Source organism: Quercus suber, unplaced genomic scaffold (genome assembly GCF_002906115.3).
Source record: "Quercus suber isolate HL8 unplaced genomic scaffold, Cork oak 2.0 scaffold_294, whole genome shotgun sequence".
NCBI classification, from domain to species: Eukaryota; Viridiplantae; Streptophyta; class Magnoliopsida; order Fagales; family Fagaceae; genus Quercus; species Quercus suber.
In genome coordinates this window covers 8,894-15,695 of record NW_027069750.1, presented here as the reverse complement: position 1 = coordinate 15,695, position 6,802 = coordinate 8,894, and positions in this window count along the sequence as shown.

The window sequence follows — 6,802 nt, the reverse complement described above, 5'->3', positions numbered from 1 at the left end:
ATATCGCCATCATGAACGATTATGGGGACATAATTACCTGGTTACCTCTATCATGGCCAAGATTTAGAGCATGAAATTGATGAATCCACATTGTTGGTTACTGTCCCTAAACATTGCACTAGGCCTTTAGGTTCGAGGCTTCGAACTCGTCATTTGTGGTTGAGTGTATCTTTTGCACTTAAAACTCTTTTGCTCAAACTCTTGCTCATCATCATTAATTTCTCGAGTGGTCCTAGAGTCCTAGTCCTCATTCGTCCAAACACGGACTTCATCGAGGACTGTTGGGAGATACTGTGGTTGTATTTTTATTAGGCTATCCTTGTTTGTGACAACATGTCTGAGCTTATTAGATCCGATTGGAGCCCCATTTGGGTTCCCTTTTGTACGTTTCAAGACTCTTGTGGAGAAGCACTGTGACTGTGATGCCCCTTGGTATCATGGTATGACAGCTTTGTCTCCGAAATTGTAGTTCTATATATTTTAAACTTGATGCATAGTATGTCTACTTTTGTTTAGTAGGTTTATTCCTCTTACAAGTCAAGAAGACTGTTAGTGAGTCAGTGACCTCTGCTCGGATACTCAAGATTCTCAATCTGAGCCGGACTTGAGTCTATTGGAAACAGTTTGAGCAAGAGTAACGCTAGATATATAATAAAAAAATCATAACAATTTCACAATATTCTTAAATTAACATGTCAATTCATACATGGGTCAACCCTATATATTAATCTTTACCAAAAAAAAAAAAAAAAAACTATAGTAATCTGCAATTTAATTTTTTTTAATGATATAACATATTAATTTGGAAATGTTGTGAAATTGTTTTAACTTTTTGTTAAGTTCATAGCATTACTCTTCGAACAAATGCAAAGAAAGAATAGGATTGGGGACATGAATCTTATTTCATTGGGAATTTTAATTGCATGAAATAAATCTCAAAAGATTCTTTTTTTTTTCCTAGGAAGAAGTTGTTAGAATATATTATCATAATCATTTACTATCCCACAACAAAATGGATCGTGAGCTCAAAATTTTAACATCCACACAAACTTTTGATGCTAACCTTCGTGAGGATTATAAATTTTAACAACCCCGTGATAGAGGATCTTAACTACTGTGACTAGGAAAGACATGAAGTTCCATTAAGTTTTGTGTTAACGAGTAGGACCTACCTTTGATAATCCCAACTACTAGTATTTATGATAGGGAAAAAATATAAATAAAAATACCTTAACAGTATTAACTTAAGAAATATTTAAAAAAAAAAATTGTGAAAATTTAACAAAACTCTTTTAGAGGCCTTTCAAGGCATTATTTTTTTTCATATTCGTCGGCAAAAGAACTTTGTAGCTCATAATCTTACTAGATATGCAAGACATGTTAACGGTTTGATAATGTGGATGAAGGATATTCCACCACAACTTAATAATGTACTTGCAGCTGATCTTTATTAATGAAAGCTTAGTTTTTCTTCTCAAAAAAAAAAAAAAAAAAAAAAAAAGAATTACAAAGCACTTGACAATTATTACTGTATAATATATGATAAATAATGAATTGATCATGCACTACAAAAAAAGGGTCTGTAGCCGCGTTTAAAAAACGCAGCTATAGCCCAAAAAAGCGGCTATAGCCTATAGCCGCGTTTTTCATAGCCGCGTTTTTAAACGCGGCTTAAGTACCGCGGCAACAGATAAGGCCTGAAGCCGCGTTTTTGCCCCCGATAAAGGTCTAATTCGGGCTAGTCCTATGGCCGCGTTTCTGAAAAACGCGGCTATAGGCCAAGCTTGAGCCACGTTTAAAAACGCGCTATAGGATTTTCTAAAGTGTGACATTGTTGAACACCCTATAGCCGCGTTTTTAAAAACGCGGCTATATGTTTTTTTTTTCTTTTCGACCCCCTCCTCCCCTGCAACATCACTACTTCCTGCCATATATACACATACAAGTTCCCAACACTCCCTGCCATATATACACGTACAACTTCCTGTTACATCCCAACATCACAAGTTCCATAAACTACTCCCATGGGACACAAACTTGCCAAAAAGATAATATCAAAGTTTATATACATCACAAAAAATATACCAAGGCAGCAAGAAGCTTATACATCCCAAGGCAGCAACATTTGTGTTTACAAATATATATATATATATATATACACAACATGCTTAGAATGTCCGGAGGAGTTGAACGGAAACGCATCCTTGTCCACTTCATGGTAAAACTGCACAAATTATTCTTTGTCAAGTTAAATTTGCCAAATGTTTGCTTGCAATACAGAATAATACTCTAAACATGAATTTGAAATTGTAATTCGACAATTCTTAGATGCACATTTGTATGAAAAGAATACTATGAGAAGAATGTTATGAGGGAATGAGACATAGCATTATTTTTTGCCTAATTATGGAGTGATTTGGCTTTTCAAATGCTAAAATGAAAGAGAAAACTAAAAGATAATATATCTGATATGTGCGAGACTACGTACCTAGATAATTACAAAGGGTCCAAGACTGAATTTATGAACAAGTATGAAGATACAAAGAGACCTATGAAATACTCACGATTTCTTTTACAGCAACACTAAAAAGACTATGATTCTTAACTTGACTTAATACATAACCAAACTACTTGAATATATCTGTTATTAAAACCTGTTTTTGACACAAGGGTTAGCCTACATAACCTAAAACCTAACAAAAAGCTCTCGTAGTTTATGGTTGATGTTGCAAACTATTAGCTTTGACGGTAATTTAGACGTTGAGGTAAACATTGCAAAAATAATTATAGTAACATCGAACTATATAAGGTGTTAATTACAAAAATTTTAAATTCAAGATGCATGTTACAAATACCTTCTTTTTTTTTTTTTTTGGAGAAAATGTTACAAATACCTTTTAGTTTTGGCTGAATAATTGTAATTATTTCTTTTTTAATTGATAATTGCTTATACCAATGTAAGGTTTTTTTTTTTTTTTTTAATTATATCAATGTGAGAGTATTAACATTGGTGATGCCAAATTGCTATATTTCTATTTTTAACAACTCACCCCATAACAAAAAAGTATGCTCCAAATGGTGCTTCCTTTAAATATTTTGGCAAGTGAGCTATAGTAAACTGCCAATAAAATGATAGTTCACCGTAACTCAAAGTTATAATAGATATTAATATTTTATTCTTACTTTATCTCTTACCCCTCTCTCTCTCTTCCCTGTGGGTTTGCTCTCTCTCAGACAGATGAAAGAGGTGGGTTTGCTATTCATGGGCAACAGCAGCAGCAGTGGCGGGTTGAGATCGAATTTTGGGTTGAAAGTCATGTGGTGGGCTGTGGCTAGAGATTGTGGCAGTGGGTTGGGTGGTTCGATCTGGGTTTTTACCTAGTGTATATTCATATAGGTTTGTGTTTAATATGGATGTGGGTTTGATGGTTGTGATGGTGGTGTCGTGGTGGTGTTGGTTGATTTTGTGTCATGGGTTTGGTGGGTTTGGGTTGAAGAGAGGGAGAAGAAGAAGAGAGAGAAAATAAATAAATAAACGAATAGTGTTTAACTGTGTTGTGAAAAATAAAAGCATTAATGCAGGCTGAGTTGTGAAACAATGAGCTAAAATAAATAAAAATGACTTTTTTAGATACTAAAAGTCAAATTTTCTTCTAGCTCCATGATGCTGATGCTCTAAAGTTAGTGGTGGGTAATGGATTTAGTGGTTTTCAAGGCTAGAATTATGTGCAATAAACTGTAAAGGTGGCTTGGTGTGGTGGTTTGATTTGGGTTGGCAGTTATTGCGGTTGGGTACTTGGTTGACAACAATGTGATTGCGGTTGGGTACTTGTTTTGAGTGGGTTAACATCTAAAATATGACTATAATGAAGGATGGAAAGCCCTAATTTATGGAGATAACTAGGTAAAAATATATCTCCAACTCTACTTAAAATGCCTACAAAATAGGACACTCTCCTGTTAATCCATGTCATAAAAAAAAAATACTTATTCAAAATTGAAAAAAAAAATACTTTTAAAAATTGAGATGAATGGAAAATTATGAGACTAGACCCAAAAAAAAAAAAAAAAAAAAAAAAAAGACACTAGGCCCATATCTTCAAAACAAATTCAAAATTGAAAAAAAAAAAATTGGACTAGCTTTTTATGTGGTTCAGAAATACCTCTAAACTTTACATTTAACAAGGAAAAATTTAAAAACATTCCGATAAAAATATATCTAAAACTCTACTTAAAATGCCTATAAAATATAACTCCTACTAATCCATGAAAAAACTTATCCAAAAAATTAAAAATTAAAAAAAAAATTATAACACTAGACCAACCAAAAAATAAAAAAAGTCTCGTCGCTCGTGCGGTGAGGCTAGTGTTGTATTATATAATAAGATTACGTATTATGTTGTACCAATGATCTATATTGGCTTCCATTCCATGGTACTCTTTCTAATTCCACTGAATTTGATCCAAGGTTATTTTACAAAGCCTAAAGGTTCTTCCAAAAAAAAGTTAGGCCCATCACAGGAATATTGTTACTAGCCCTACCCAACGGGCCTGTAAACAATTAATTGGACCAATTTCATAACTAGTTCACCGAATGGGTCCATAGGAGGGCCTAGCTGAATTGGGCTTGCAAAGAATCTATGGTAAAGTCAGCTTCTTGAGGCTTATCCTATAACAGATGATAGAAATTCCACAATCTTTGACAAAATTGGAGCTTATTAATTAAGCTAAATCTAGTTTTTCAAGTCCCAGACCCGCAGGTTAGGATAAGCATGCAAGTATGACTGTGTAATAAGATTTTCAGGCTTAAACTAAGCAGAGTCAAGAAAGGCCGAACTCTTTGATTTCATAGAATTTTCATGTCTAAGTCATATTCAATGAATAATAATTGCAGTTTTTTACAATTACTTATCCAACCCAAATTGCCAAACTGATTAGGATGAATATTTGTATAGTCAATTTTAGCCCCATACTCAATTTCCAAATTCAAAATAGAATTCTTGTAGGTTCGTCTCAAAGAATCTCAAATGCCATAATGTAACTATGAAAAACTTGGGCATCATATCAATTTTCAAGCATTTGATGATTGCTCTAGTGAATATATATGTTCAAATTCCAACTCATTTCATTTTTTTCATTCTTACTTGTTCACGTTCAAAACTTTGACACAAAATCGTTTGCTATTACTAAGAAATTCCCCTTATTTTGCCTGAAATTGAGATCACTTGGAAATTTGGAATTCCCTCTCCACCATTCACTCTTGTAAATTGTAATACCATTGTTAATAATACAATGCTCTAATGTATTACCAAATTGTAACATTTGGTCTTGTATAATAACTTTATTCTAGGTTATACAAACTAAAGTGACACATCCAAAGTCCTTGCAACTTGCAACAATAAATAACTAAAAATAAAAGGGTAAAGTTAGAAGCAACGATGTTGTCATTTTTTTATCAAATTTCATGTTCTCTTTTATTCCACCAAAGGATTTTGTTGTATAATAATGGTAGAGAATAATGGGTTTCTAGAAAATCGTCATCATGGAGGGGTCTATTAATACAAAAAGGCATGATTAACAAATGTTTAATAGCTTTCTAGCTTAGGTAAAATAATGAAAACTATGCAAGTGTGAAAGAAGAAAAAAGTCACTAGCTAGCCTTGAATCCTTGATTGTGTCACAAAGTACACAAGGCCGTCTAAGAGTGGCAACAAACCAAAGCCACAAATAAACAAAACTCCCCCATCCCTCTTCTTATTTCCTAAGCACACCACGGCAAGTCATAGTTCAAGTTCATTGATATTTCATCCTCTTATTCTTCTTCTTCTTCTTCAAACCTCCAAAATTACACGCAAATCCCATTCTCTTACCATAGCCATACCTTCTCTCTTCCTTACACAAACGCCTAATTCACCTAAATGACTGCTATAACTTTCACAATTCTAGTTCTCTTCCAAATACAGCCCCCCCCCCCCCCCCCCCCCTCAATTTTGACATCATGGAACATAGGCATGCATGGATAAGGTCATAAATTCATATAATCATAGGGTATATCTTGAAATGCATGTACTTATTTTTATAGCAAATTACCAACCTTATTCTCAGGAAAGTAACCTAGACAGCCTGAAATCAAAACCCAAAATCCAAACTTTAATTTTGAGACATATTTTTCATGTTTTCTTATATCAAATAAATATTAGGAAAAAACTATATTTTAAACCCTATTTTCTAGTGGTGTAACAAATCAAAGTTTTTCTCATAAGGGAGATTAGACTATGCCACTAAATTATAAGGTTAAAGTGAAACAGAAGATTTGTATTCAAGGCTTGCACTGATATGAAATATATAGTAGCATTAATTTGTGTAGTAACTCATTAAAGATATTTTGTATAATGTGATGAGTGAAACTCCACCTTGGAATTAGGTATTCTACATTCATCGGTAATTAAGTTTAGGGATGATTTTGTGACTAGTAATATCTTATCTAGAAATTATAAAAGCATGTTACAACCATACGTGGATAGTGTGTAAGAGAGGGAAAATTCTTAGGTACACCTGGAATAGAGTGAAATGGTACTCCTCTCACATTTATGGTAGATTCACTATAAATTTGATGAATAGACCAAAAAAATAGAAATGAAAAATCTTACTATAGTGCAATATAATGGAAAATCAAAATATTGATGTATATTGCTTTGATAGGATGAAAAGAAAACAGAATTATAGAAACTGATAGAGTGTAAAATTACTATTATACTCATGTTCTTGAAAGTATAATGATGAAAAAATTAAGGGTAATTTA